Raw genomic sequence first — 15,005 nt, 5'->3', positions numbered from 1 at the left:
AAACAAGAGATTCCTGGGCCTCATTCAAGTCCACCGAATAAATGTTTCTAGGAGTGAGGACTCGGGATCAAATGGATTTTCCAACATGGACTTCTGCACACCACAGTTTATGAGCTGCTATTTTATGGCATATAATGAATCTCAGCTGAATATTTCTCCAAGTATTTAAAAAGATTCAAAGCTGCTAAACAAACAAACAGACAAGTAAATAAATACGCAAAATGAAACGAACAACAATCTAAAACCAACACAGGTGCTGCCCATGAGACTTACTATAAACCCGTCTCTCATCACAAAAGCAGTGGCCGTCTATCCTCTGAGTCTGAAAAGAAAGGTCAGGCTCTTCGCTTTTCATAACCTAATGGCAGCTCCGACACTTGAACGTTGGTGACCGAAGGCATCTGAGCTTTGCCACAGTCAATACCACATTATCTGCCACAGTCAATACCACATTATCGGCCTGCGTGCTGTCAGCTCTCAAATACTCCTCTTTCGCCCAAGTTGCTCTGCTTTACGTCAGACGTGTAAATGCACCTGTGGAATCAGCAACTTCATGTTGGAAATAGAACAGAGATCTCAAAACCGCCATCTCTGAAATGTTTTCCCAAACTGGCGTTTCTTGAAGCCCCTCCTCATTTCAGTTGCATAGAGAAAAACCTCTGTGGACCCTCTCTTTCATACATTTAATCTGTTAGGAAATCATGTCATCCTTACCTTCAAAGAGAATCTGACCTCTTTTTCTGCTAAGTCTCTTGTCTGTGCCACTAGGGTTATTTCAATAGCATCATAACTTCTACCTTTGTAGTCAAACTTGTTTTCAAATCCCAGTTTTGCCATTCACTACTTATTTGGATCTTGGACAAACTGCTCGCCCTCTTGGAGACCTTTCTTATTTATTTTGTTTCTTTCCTCTTGCTTGTCCAATGTCTGACATGTAGTTGGAGCTTAATAAACATTTGTTGAATCAAATAATAAGTTAGTTGGTTTAGAGAGGAGAAGGGAGCTGAGGGAAACTGGAAGGGGAGGTGAACCATGAGAGACTACGGACTCTGAAAAACAATCTGAGGGTTTTGAAGGGGCGGGGGGTAGGAGGTTGGGGGAACCAGGTGGTGGGTATTGGAGAGGGCACGGATTGCATGGAGCACTGGGTGTGGTACAAAAACAATGAATGCTGTTACACTGAAAATAAAGTAAAAAAATTAAAAAAAATAAGTTAGTTGGAATTTAAACCTATTTTAAATTTATATAAAATTCTTGAGAACATAGTAGACATTAAAATGATGGCTGCCACTGATTTTTATTGCAGATTTGGATCTATTCCTAAGTTACTGACCTTTGTCATTTCTCAAGTTGAGACATTTAACATCTCTTTTATTCTTTCTCCTCCCCAAGGTAAGGTAAGTTCCATTTTATATTTCTAATATGGTATGAGCAGTACCTAAAATTGTGCTTGGAACATTAAAAGAGCTTAAGATATACTGACATGAATAAGCGAAGAAGATGGAACTCTGGTTCTTGGTTACACTGACCAGCAAGTTACACGATACATATGCTGTCAACAACCTCTCAAAATGGTATGCTCACGTCTATTCCTCTAGGTTTTTTAGACCTCTAAGTAATGCACTGAAACTTCTAAGTACGCACATAACAAGTGCCCAGTCAGAGTTGGCTGCTATCACCACTGCCCACACCACCGCCGTCATCATGATAGTCCTCAGTTCATTATCTTTGTTTCCCTAGAAAGCAGTGTTCTGGAACACAGTACTTTGCTCCACCACAGTAATGTCCTCACCAAATTTTAGGTTAAGCTTCTACCTTGGCTTTTTTGGGAAATTTATATTAGAAAGATCCATGGGTATCTTCTAAAAAAAATGGTTCTTACAACAGTGTTATTATGGTACTGATCATTCTTTAAAGCAAACATATTCAGGAAAATCGATTTCTCATGAACTTCACAGCATAGCTCCAGGGGTAATTTTTCCTCACATATTTTTATAGAGCAATTAAAGGGCTCAGCAACATGTGAGATTTTAGAATGTATACATATTTCCTCTGCAAGAGCATTGACAATCTTTGGATTTGTTACTACTTACTCCAAGTGAATATTTTCATAAACATGAACTATAGTTTCTGAGCACAGATACTGACATATGCTGCCTTACTTAATGCGCTGCCTTTTCAACAAGGCTGTTCAGGGAGGTTATTTCAGAATGGTGAAGTTACCATGTCTAATGTCCAGTCTTCACATTTATAGGTACAGAAATGGAATTTTATCCAAGTCTTAGAGTTTATAAATATCTCAGGGACCATATAACCAAATTCACAAGAGCATGAGATAAAAACGAAGGTGGAGGTTTGTTAGTCAGCCCGTCCCTCCCTGAGGAAGCACTGAGTGGGAATTCTAATTACAACCAGGAGGTTATTGGCAGGCATAATCTGCAGACCAGAGTGGTTAGGTAGAAGGCCCAAATGAAAAAACGGCCAAAGATACTGAAACACCTTTTATTCATTGAACAAATACTTCCTGGGGCCAATTACATCCCACATATTATGCTAAGTCCCAGAGGGAATACAGAAATCAAAAGATATATTGCCTGTCCTCAAGAAGTTCAGAACTTAGCAGAGAAAGATATGTATACAAATGGTCAGAGGACTGTATATATAATCACTCTAATGGCAGTAAATGAGCTACAATAGAGATGAGGACTTAAATAAGGACAATGGCATTAGCCATGGGGATAGGGAAGAGACAGAGAAAAATTTAGGTCATAGAATCATCAGACTTTAGTTATTGTGGTAGATACTACTGGAGTTTCTGTCAAATTCATAGTGGTTTCCTTACCAGACTTTCCTATCTACAGGGCAGATTTCAGCAGCCTTGTTTTTAAAAGTAACCCTATTCTCTTAGCTGAGCTTGACCTGTCCAGAATTAACTACCTAGGACCAACTGGACAAGATAAAAACGTGGAGCTATTGGGTAGCCTATATTCCCTCTGGTTTTCTCTGAGAAACAGAGAAATTTGATCTAGCTGAGACAAAAGAATAAAAGGAGTATGCAGAGAGAAGTAGCAGTGAAAGATGGAAAGAAACTCCACTTAACTATTAACTTATATGGCCCAGCTACGTGCTTGTCCTTGGATCCTAGGAGAATCACTGTACCTTTGTAAAACATTCCTCCTTTTCCCTCAACTGGGTGAAGTTGGTTTCTATTAACTGAAATCAGAGTCTTGACTAGTAGAGTGATAGATTCAAAGTGAGGGATGGAGAAGAGGGAAGGACCTTCTTGGTGATACTGAGAGGATGGTGTTTTCATAGTAAGGGACAGGAAAGAGAATCTAGAAAAAGTTTGGGATGGAGGAGATAATGAATTCAGATATATAAGTGTATGGTCTGAGATGCTGTAGACTACCTAAGTGGTCATGACTCACAGGCAGTTAGAACTCAGAAGAAGTCTCATGGGAAGGGATGAATAAATAAAAGTCAACAGCCTTTAGGGTAAGGTCACTGTTGTGAATTATATCACAACAGCAAGAGTTTAGAATGAAAAGGGAGCCAGTGAATGAGGGCTGGGAGCACCAGTATTTGAGGATGGGTAGCCAGGGACAAATGAGGTCTACTGGTGGAATGGATCCAAAGAAACGGGCCATGAGTGATTAAGAGCAGGGAGTGCTCAACAATGTTGGAAGCTCCAAAAAGTCAGACACTATGAGGATTGAAAATTTCCCATTGGATTTTGCTGGTAGATAATTTTTGGTGACATCAGCAAGATCATTTTCAGTGGCATAAGGTGGGGGGGGGGAATGTGGATTTCCAGGAATGAGGAACAAATGAGAAGCACAGTTGCCAGATGTAGAGTAAATGGAAGGCGAGTCAATAAGCTACACTAGTCTGTAAAAACTTGATTGTGAAAAGAATTGTGGAATGGTAGAGAGTAAGTAATCCCCAGGAGAATGGAGCGAAAGAGGCATCTACGGGGCAAAAAGACCTGGTATTAATGTTGGCTGATCAGGGTACCCTCTTCTGGAAAAATCCAGAAGATTTCCTTTCTCAGGAAATTTCCTTTCTCGTCCTCCCCCTTCCCCTCCCCCCATGCTGCAGCTGCTGACACAATACTCACTCCTGTTCTAGAGCCTATAAACCACCTTTCTCCCGGAGCTACTGTAAGTGGGTTCTTTCCCTTCGATGGGATGAGGCCCATCAACTCTAAGATGTCCTTTCAAAAATATTTGAAAACATCTGTTATCTTCTGGCTATATCATCTCAGGAGAGGCAATCAAATGCAGTGGTCAGGGGATGCATTTAGGGTTAGAACAGGCCTCAATTTAAATCCTGACTCTGCCCATTACACTCTATGTGAGCTTGAACAATGTGTGTAGCTTCTCCAGAGGGAGGTGTTTTCATCAGTAAATTAAGGAAGCTTATTTATACTGCATGGTACAGTTTCAGTTCCTGGCAACAGAAAGCTCAATATATGCCAATGAGTTTTGTGTTATTACCAGCTTACAACTTACCAGTCTTGCCTTTCCCTAAATTTGTTTCCTTTTCTTTCCATGAGCAACCTCTTCACACTTTACATATTAGCATACCGATATTTGCATCGTGCTTGGAATGATGACCATTAAAAAGCTTAAATCTCTGTAACGTATTCTTATTAGTTGCCTTTTCTAGAACTTTTCTAGAAACAGTTAAATGGAGGCTATACTTTATCGAAATGCAGTATATGTTACATAAATAATGGTGACTCAATTTTATATCAAGAAAATATCTTAATTACTCATTCATTCATTTTACTCAACAAATACGTATCATGGTTCTCCCAGATACAGAGGGTAGTTAGGTGCTACGGATAATGTGAATATTTATAAGGAATTGAGATTTAAGAGGATAGATCTAGTAAGAGAATCAGATGAATTCAAATCACAAAGGTATCTTATACAAAGATACAGATTGTCCTTGACTTACGATGGGGTCACATCTTAATAAATCCATTATAAGTTGAAAATACAAGTTGAGAATTCATTTCACATACTTAATCTTCCAAACATCACAGCTTCATCTAACCTACGTTAAACATGCTCAGAATGTTACTGAATTCAGATCAAATCTGTTCCCCGCAAAACAGCCCTCCAAGTCCAGAGATAAGGTATTGGGACAGAGAAAGTGACTTCATTCAAGAAATTTCAGCTAACCAAAGCGATGTCAGACTAATGTCCTCAAAAAACCATTTTCCCAGCTCAGTTCAGGCAGGGAATTTTAAAAGGGTGAGAGAAGTGGATGGGGGGAGGAACCAGCTACAGCTGCTACTAGGGCTTAAACAATCAACCAGGTGATTGTTTTCAGTTAACATGGGCCAGATTCTTCAAGTTCCCAGAGAAACTTTAAACAGAATTGATTGCTATAAACTTACTGTGTGCTTAGAGGTTGACATGCAGGAATGTGCTGATTATAATTTAGACTTGCTGCAAATCCACGCCCCATCAATCATGTTCTTCATAACCTTACAAAACTAAAGGGAAAAGGACGTCGTCCAGAGTCTAACTAGTTCCTGATGAACTGGGACATCAGAGGGAGGTCACGGAGGGAAACAAACAGACTTGTTCTAGAAAATCATTTGTAACCTTGCTAGGTGAGGACTTAAAAGCAGCGAATAGTCTCTTATCAGTTTCATCCTACTTAGAGCACCTCTTAGCTATGCAAATCATAATCACCTGGATGAACATACATATATGCCCATTTTAGTAGTAAAATAAATAGCATAAAAAGCTGAAGTAAGTTTGTGGAATCTATGTTCCACTGACTCACATGTCCACGAGGAAGCTTCAGGTTGTTTCTGATTCCTCAAATGGGCCTGTTTTCACCCATCTGTGATGTATCCAAGATTTCACGGCAGCCAACGTGTAAGAGATGATTAGAGAGTCACTAATAGGTCATGTGGTCCCATCCACTTTTCAGCAAGTTGGCCCTGTTCCCTGCAGGTTCTGAGTAGCACCTGGTCACCAGAGATGAAGGGGGTATGGTACTTCATCAGGTCACTGGGTCTAGGGGAAACAAACACATGCACACTATTTAATTATCAACTTAAATTTTAAACATATCGTATAACATTTAATTCATGATTGATTTGAGGACAGGGAGGTCAAAGCTAGCCTGGAGAGGCCTCCCATGCACAATTTCAAAAGGGCTTAATTTCAACCTGCTCTGGGGAGCTGCCCTTATCTTGAGAAGTACAAAAGCAATGTTTTATCCCAAGTTAAGCTAGGCTCTTCACAAGTTTTAGCTATAGTTTTCTTCAAGGTGTGATTCATTTTTCCAATCTTTCCTATAGATTGAGGCCTTCAAGAGGAATGTAGTCTCTGTATTATTAAGTCCCCATTCTTCAGCCTGTCTCTTGCAGTATACTTGCGATAACTGCAGAGATCTCTATGAGGAATCAAAGTACCCTAAAAAAGTTTCTTTACCAGCCCATTTTGCCACAATGTCTGCTAGCTGAATTTCCTTTAATTACATGGTTTCCCCTCTTTGAGGTCCCTGGTGTTTGCCACCTTAGATGTCTGTTGTATAGCCTTCAGTAGAGCTAAGATTTCCACAGAGTGCTTAATATACTTAATTTAGATGTCAGCAGTCCCTGGTCCTTCCAAATGGCACTATGAACATGCACCATGAAAAAGATATCCTGAGAGTCAGTGTATACATTTACCTTCTTACCAGCAGACAAAGGGAGGAGCCCTCATTAGGAAAATGATCTCAGCATTCCAAGCCGAGCTTCCCGGGGGGCAGTTTCTGGGCCTCAGTTATCTCCAACAGTCCCCACAGTATATCCAGCTGCCCTCATTCTGTAAAGCTCCTTTCATCCATAAAGAGCTTCCAATCTAGGTGTTCTAAAGCCTGGCCTACGAGGTCTGGCCTGCTAGAATGTGCTAAGTTCACAATGTCTAAACGATCATATTCAAGATGATCACTGGGGTCAGGAAGCAGAGATGCTGGGTTTAAAACAGAAGTAGCCTGCAATTTCACATTGAGGTTATCAAGCAGAATCGCTGGATATTTCCCCATTCTGCCAACCGCAAGAAAAAGCCACCCTTCTCTTCCAACAGAGCAGCACTTGTGGAGGTACGAAGACCTTATAGGTTGGCCAGTGTAAACTTTTCAGCATCCTGTAAACATCACAAGCTACAGCGACTGCTTAGAGGCAGGGTGGCCATCCTTTGATTATCTGTTCCAACTGTTTTGAAAAATAGGCTACAAGTTGGGGAAGATTCCCCCAGCATTTGGGTTAACACTTCTAAGCTAATGCCTCCTCTTTCATGCACATATAATTTAAAAGCTCTCTTTAGATCAAGCAGCCCCAAACAGCGGTTGAGGCAGACTTTTTTTTTTTTTTAAGATTTTTTTTTTAAAGATTTTATTATTTATTTGACAGAGGGAGAGATCATAAGTAGGCAGAGAGAGAGAGAAGAGAAGGAAGCAGGCTCCCTGCCAAACAGAGAACCCCATGCGGGGCTCGATCCCAGGACCCTTAGATCATGACCTGAGCTGAAGGCTGAGGCTTAACCCACTGAGCCACCCAAGAGCCCCCGCAGACTTTCTTTTATAGTATCATATTTTATAGTATCAAAGGTTTCAGGCACTTTTTTGTAAAATTAGATGCTCAGCATTCGATTCTTTTAATATCTCATATAAGGGCTGAGCTATCAGTCCATAATTTGGAATCCAAATAGGGCAGAATCAAACTATGCCTAGGAACCCACATAACGGGTGCCTGGTGGTGGGTGCCTTGAGCAAACCAAGAGTCTTTTTCCTCTCAGGCAATAAGCTTCCTTGCCCTTTTGTTAGGCTGAAGCCCAGGTAAGTTACTTCTTGTTTGCAAATTGGCACCTTGAAGAGGGATACTTTGTATCCACAGTCAGCCAAATGATTTAATAAGAGGATGGCGTTCTTTAAATATCTTTCCCAAGTAGGACTAACTACTAGTAGATCATCCACATTCTGTAAGAGGAATTCCTCTATCAGTGAAAGATCCTCAAGTCTCTGAACAGAAACTCCCCAAAAATGGCAGGGAAATTCTTAAACCTTTGAGATAAAACTGTTCAACTGAGAAAAGCGACCACTTTCCGGAAGGTAGGACACGTGCAGAAGTGAATCCGAGGCAACACCTGGGAAGACAGACAGTGGGGGTGGGGGAGGGGCCTCCGTCAGCCACTTACCAGCAAGCGAGAGAGCAGCGGGGCCAAAATCAGAATGTTTAGAAGTCTGCTCCAGGGAGGGACGTCGCTCCAGTGGCTAAGGGGGGTGGAGTCCGCGCAGGGACAGTGTGGCCTCAGGACCCTCCGGGAGATGGAAAGACTGGGGGTGTCCAAGTGTGGCAGAGCTCCCGGGTATCAGAGCAGGGAAGCTGGGGGCAGAGATGGAGCTGAGGAGTGAGGTCTCAGCTCCAGGTTACCTTAAACCATGATCTGAGTCAGAGTCAGGCCACTGCTCCTCCAGCAGGGACCCCAGAAATGGCAGATCCTGGGAGACAACCCCCTTCCTCTTACGGAAGCAGCGGCACAGGAGCACACTGCAGGAATCTGCTGGGTTTGGAAACTCCAAAGGGCGCTGTGCGCCAGAGACAGAAACACTAGGTCACAGGCCAGGTGAGCACGGAGCGTGGGGGGAGACCAGGGAGACGCGAGGGATTGACGACTATTATCTGAGGGCGCACTGAGGAGTGGGGACCCAAGCTCCCGGCTCCTCCGGGTTGGAGACCGGGCAGCCGCCATCTTCATTCCCGTCGTCCAACGCGGTACGGAAAGCGCTCAGGGAACAAAAGCTCCGAGCGCGAACCGGAGCAGTTTGCCTAGCCCGGCCCCTGGCAAGGGCGCGCCGTTCTGCCCCAGGCAAAGACATTTGAGAATCAAGGTAACGAGCACCTCCTGCAGAAGATCAGCAGGAACATCCAGCCGAGACCACGTTTACCAATTAATAAGAACTGGAAAACTCCAGTGTTAGCGGAATGCAACACATAGAATTCATGGTTTTTTTCCCATGATGCTTCAATCTTTCAAAGTTAAATATTTAAATTTTTATTTTTTCTTATTCTATTTTTTTAATTTTTCCTCTTTCCTATTTTAACTTTTTTAAACTAATCTTTCAATACCTTTTAACAATTTTTTTTAATTTTCATTTTTATAGTCATATTCTATCCATTCTTTATATTTAACTTTATTTTTTGTATACACATAAGTTTTTCTTTCTTTAAAATTTTGGGGTAGAGTTTCTTCTAACAGACTAAAATGTGCCTTAAATCTAGTGTATAGCTTTGTTCTGGTCTCCAGCCTGATCATATTCTCTCCTTCTTTTTTCTTTTTTCAACCAACTTCTTATCAATTTCTTTTTTAGAATCTTTTTTAATTTTCAGTTTTACAGTCTTATTCCATCCCTTTACTGTGTTTACCCTTATTTCCATATATATAGAAGTTTTTCTTTCTTTAAAATTGTGGGAAGCTGTTTATCTTCTAACAGATAAAAATACACCCAAAATCAAGTGTGTGGTTCTGTTTAATTCACCAGCCTTATATTTTTTTCCTTTCTTCTCCCTCCAGTTTTGGGTCTCTTCTAATTTGGCTAGTGTATATTTTTCTGGGGTTGTTATTACCCTTTTAGCATTTTTTTCTCTCATTCATCTGTTCTCTGGACAAAATGACAAGGTGGAAAAACTCACCTAAAAAAAAAAAAAATGACAAGAAGCAGTACTGACTGCTGGAGACCTAATCAATATGAACATTAGTAAGATGTCAGAACCAGAGTTCAGAATAATGATTATACAGATTCCAACTGGGCTTGAAAAAAGCATAGAAGATACTAGAGAATACTTTCTGGAGAAATAAAATCCCTTTCTTGAAAAAATAAGAACTAAAATCTAACCAAGTTGAAATCAAAAAGGCTATTATTGAGGTGCAATAAAAAATGGAGGCTCTTACTGCTAGGATAAATAAGGTAGAAGAGAGAACTAGTGCTAAAGAAGACAAAATGATGGAGAATAAAGAAGCTGAGAAAGAGAGAGATAGACAACTACTGTACTATGAGGAGATAATTTTAGAGGTAAGTGACACCAGAAGATGAAACAATATTAGAATATTTGGGATCCCAGAAGAAGCAGAAAGAGAGAGGGGGGCAGAAGGTATATTATAGCAAATTATATCAGAGAACTTTCCTAATTTGGGGAAGGAAACAGGCATCAAAATCCAGGAGGCACAAAGGACCCCCCTCAAAATAAATAAAAATAGGTCCACACCCTATCATCTAATAGTAAAGCTTACAAGTCTCAGAGACAGAGAGAAAAAATCCTGAAAGTGGCTTGGGGCAAGAGGTTTGTAATCTAGAATGGTAGAAATATAGATTGGCAAGATACCTATCCACAGAGACCTAGCAAGAACTGGCATGATATATTCAGAGCACTAAATGAGAAAAATATGCAGCAAATAATACTATGTCCAGCTAGGCTGTCATTGGAAATAGAAGGAGAGATTAAAAAGCTTCCAGGGCAAACAAAAACTAAAAGAATTTGCAAACACCAAACCAGCCCTATAGGAAATATTGAAAGGGGTCCTCTAAGCAAAGAGAGAGCCTTAAGGTAACAGACCAGAAAGGAACAGAGACAATATACAGTAATAGTCACCTTACAGGCAACACAATGGCACTAAATTCATATCTTTCAATAGTTACCCTGAATGTAAATGGACTAAATGCCCCAGTTTAAAGACATAGGGTACCAGAATGGATAAAACAAAACAAAACAAAACAGGACCAATTGATATGCTGTCTGCAAGAAACTTGTTTTAGACCCAAAGGCACCTCCAGATTTAAAGTTACGGGGTGGAAAACAATTCACTAGTTCATGCTAATGAACACCCAAAGAAAGCTGGGGTGGCAATCCTTATACCAAACAAATTCAATTTTAAGTCAAAGATTATAAAGAGAGATAGATTTTGGTAGGGGAGACCCAAAAGACACTCCAAAACTGCTAGAACTCACACAAGAATGCAGTAAAGTGTCAGGATATGAAATCAATGCACAGAAATCAGTTGCATTTCTATATACACCAAAAAGACAGAAGGAAGAAAAACTAAGGAATTGATCCCATTTGCAATTGCACCCCAAACTATAAGATACCTAGGAATAAATCTAACCAAAGAGGCAAAGAATCTGTACTCAGAAAACTTTTGAGTACACATGAAAAAAATAGAAGCGGACACAAAAACTGGAAAAACATTCCATGCTCATGGATTGGAAGAACAAATATTTTGAAAATGTTTATGCTACCTAGAGCAATCTACACATTTAATGCAATCCCTACCAACATACCTTCACCTCTTTTCAAAGAAATGGAACGAATAATCCTAAAATTTATATGGAACCAGAAAAGAACCCAAATAACCAAAGGAATGTTGAAAAAGAAAACCAAAGTTGGTGGCATCACAATTTCAGATTTCAAGCTCTATAACAAAGTCAGAATCATCAAGATAGTATGGTACTGGCACGAAAACAGACACATAGATCAATGGAACAGAATAGAGAGCCCAGAAATAGACCCTCAACTCCACGGCCAACTAACATTCAACAAAGTAGGAAAGAATGTCCAATGGAAAAGTCTCTTCAACAAATGGTGTTGGGAAAATTGGACAGCCACATGCAGAAGAATGAAACCAAACCATTTCCTTACTCCATACACAAAAATAGACTCAAAATGGATGAATGACCACAATGTGAGACAGGAATCCATCAAAATCCTTGAGGAGAACACAGTCAGCAGCCTCTTCAACCTCAGCCACAGCAACTTCTTCATAGAAATATCACCAAAGGTAAGGGAAACAAGGGCAAAAATGAACTATTGAGATTTCATCAAGATTAAAAGCTTTAACACAGCAAAGGAAACAGTTAATAAAACTGAAAGACAACTGAAAGAATGGGAGAAGATATTTGCAAAAGACATATCAGATAAAGGGTTAGTATCCAAAATCTATAAAGAACTCAACAATCAAACTCAATTCCCAAAGAATAAATAATCCAATTAAAAAATGGGCAGAAGGGGCGCCTGGGTGGCTCAGTGGGTTAAAGCCTCTGCCTTCGGCTCGGGTCGTGATCCCAGGGTCCTGGGATAGAGCCCCACATCAGGCTCTCTGCTCATCGGGAGGCCTGCCTCCTCCTCTCTCTCTCTCTCTGCCTGCCTCTCTGCCTACTTGTGATCTCTGTCTTTCAAATAAATAAATAAAATCTTTAAAAAAAATAAAAATAAAAATAAATGGGCAGAAGTTCGGCTCAGGTCATGATCCCAGGGTCCTGGGATCGAGACCCACATCAGGCTCTCTGTTCCGCGGGGAGCCTGCTTTCTCCTCTCTCTCCCTGCCTGCCTCTCTGCCTACTTGTGATCTCTGTCTCTCAAATAAATAAAATTTTTTAAAAAATGGGCAGAAGACATGAACAGACATTTCTGCAAAGAAGACACCTAAATGGCCAACAGACACATGAAAAAGTGCTCCACATCACTCGGCATCAGCATGGACAGGTGGCCAGATACTTATGGACTCTACGTCATCAGGGAAATACAAATTTCTCGGCATCAGGGAAATACAAATCAAAACCACAATGAGATACCACCTCACATCAGTCAGAATGGCTAAAATTAACCAGACAGGAGATGACAGGTGTTGGTGAGGATATGGAGAAAGGGGAACCCTCCTACACTGTTGGTGGGAATGCAAGCTTGTGCAGCCACTTTGGAAAACAGTATGGAGGTTCCTCAAAAAGCTGAAAATAGAGCTACCCTATGACCCAGCAATCCCACTACTGGGTATTTACCCCATACATACAAATGCAGTGATCCAGGGGGGCGCATGAACTGGAATGTTTAAAACAGCAATGTTCACAATAGCTAAACTATGGAAAGAGCCTTGATGTCCATCAAACAGAGGAATGAATAAAGAAAATGTGAAACTGCATTTCTTGTAGTAATCAAATCCAGGCATTCCTCTGTCATTGGGATCCAAGTTTGGTTCCACCAAGAGAATCACAATATTGGTCTGGGAGTTATGGTGCCCACATGCATTCCCTATCACTAATCACTTCTCATTGACCAAAAGAAGCATATTTAAGAGTTTGAATATCTGCCTAAGAGGGTCAGTGAGTTGCAAATATCGAGGTAAGTAACTCAGTCATTTCAGGGGGATCTGCCTGTTGGGAGGAATTATTGTCCTCCAATTCAACTGATCTGACGTAGAAAAGGGACGGTAAGTTCTTAAGTATCTGGCCACCTGCCCATGCTGTTTTATATCACCAGTAGGGAACTGGTTTTCTCTGGCTGGAATTGCTCCTAGCAAATTGAGTCCCTTGCAGTCTTATAAGGGGAGACTACTCCAAGAAGCCTGGAGGTGCTTCCTGGTATCCTATTGAGGAGGAAATAAGCTCCAGCAGTTTCCAGAAGTTAAAGTGTGTCAGCCAGAGGAGATGGAAAATTGGCTGGAGGAAGCAAGGGTGGAAGGGCTGGGAAAGGATTTAGAGCTTGTAATATAATCCTGCCTTCTTCCTCCCTTAAAATGCTCCATCTTCTTATAGTGCCAGGGGAAAAGCCTTCTTTTTGGTCTCTGTTACCGTCAGCTTAGACCCTTCTCGTTTAGTCTCTTCCTGACAGAGGAGCATGTCATCATTTTTGTCCATCTTCTTTTCTAGTCGCTGTACCATCAGCTTAGATCCTTCCCTTTTAGTCTCCTCCTGATAGAGGGAATGACATCATCTTTGCCAGCTCTCTAGCAATACAAATCCAATTGCAGAGCAGTATGGTAATGCATGGAATGGCTTCAAATCCATCGTTCACAGGCTCCAGTGTATATTTCGTGTCTGTGCTGTGTCACAATAAAAGATTATTTTCTTGGACATGGACGAATAACTGAAATTGGGCTATTTCTACAAAATGCACCCAAACAGCCTGTCATGGTAGAATAGACATTACATTTCCCACGAATATCACACAATCACAAAAGAGCTACTTACCTGACAAACCAAAACCAAATTGGGTAAAAAATCCATCAGTTGTTTTTACTAGCCTTGTACCTCAAACAATAGAAACAAAGAGCAAAGAAAGGGAGTTGCAGTTGAACACACTGGTGCAGCAACACATGAGTCCACGAACAAATCCAGATATTGGCTCCTTGCTCCTACAAGAAGCTGAGGCCACCTACATTGACCTCAAAAATGAACAGAGGGTCCCTGGTTGAAAGCAGTTCTGGACATTGCTAGGGACGCCAATAGTCTTCCCAACACTGGGCTATCTACCATGAACAATACCTGTCCTGGCAGGCTTGCCAAAACTGTTACCAAAACTAAATCCCATCTGTTTACCACATGACAGACCAACAAACCAAGAGACAAGGTGCTGGGGCAGGGGAAGGAACTTTATATTAAAAAGCCATCTAACTTGCAAGCTGGTGCAACCACTCTGGAAAACAGCATGGAGGTTCCTAAAAATGTTGGAAATAGAACTGCCCTATGACCCAGCAATTGCACTACTGGGTATTTACCCTAAAGATACAAACGTAGTGATCCAAAGGGGCACGTGCACCCGAATGTTTATAGCAGCAATGTCCACAATAGCCAACTATGGAAAGAACCTAGATGTCCATCAACAGATGAATGGATGAAGAAGATGTGGTATATATACACAATGGAATACTATGCAGCCATCAAAAGAAATGAAATCTTGCCATTTGCGACAACATGGATGGAACTAGAGCATATCATGCTTAGTGAAATAAGCCAAGCAGAGAAAGACAACTATCATATGATCTCCCTGATATGAGGAAGTGGTGATGCAACAGGGGGGCTTAAGGGGCTAGGAGAAGAATCAATGAAACAAGAGGGATTGGGAGGGAGACAAACCATAAGTGACTCTTAATCTCACAAAACAAACTGAGGGTTGCTGGTGGGTGGAGGGTTGGGAGAAGGGGGGTGGGGTTATGGACATTGGGGAGGGT

Source organism: Mustela putorius, unplaced genomic scaffold, assembly GCF_011764305.1.
Source record: "Mustela putorius furo isolate JIRA1106 unplaced genomic scaffold, ASM1176430v1.1 tig00000785_pilon_pilon_pilon, whole genome shotgun sequence".
NCBI classification, from domain to species: domain Eukaryota; kingdom Metazoa; phylum Chordata; class Mammalia; order Carnivora; family Mustelidae; genus Mustela; species Mustela putorius.
Note: the sequence above shows the minus strand (reverse complement) of the source record.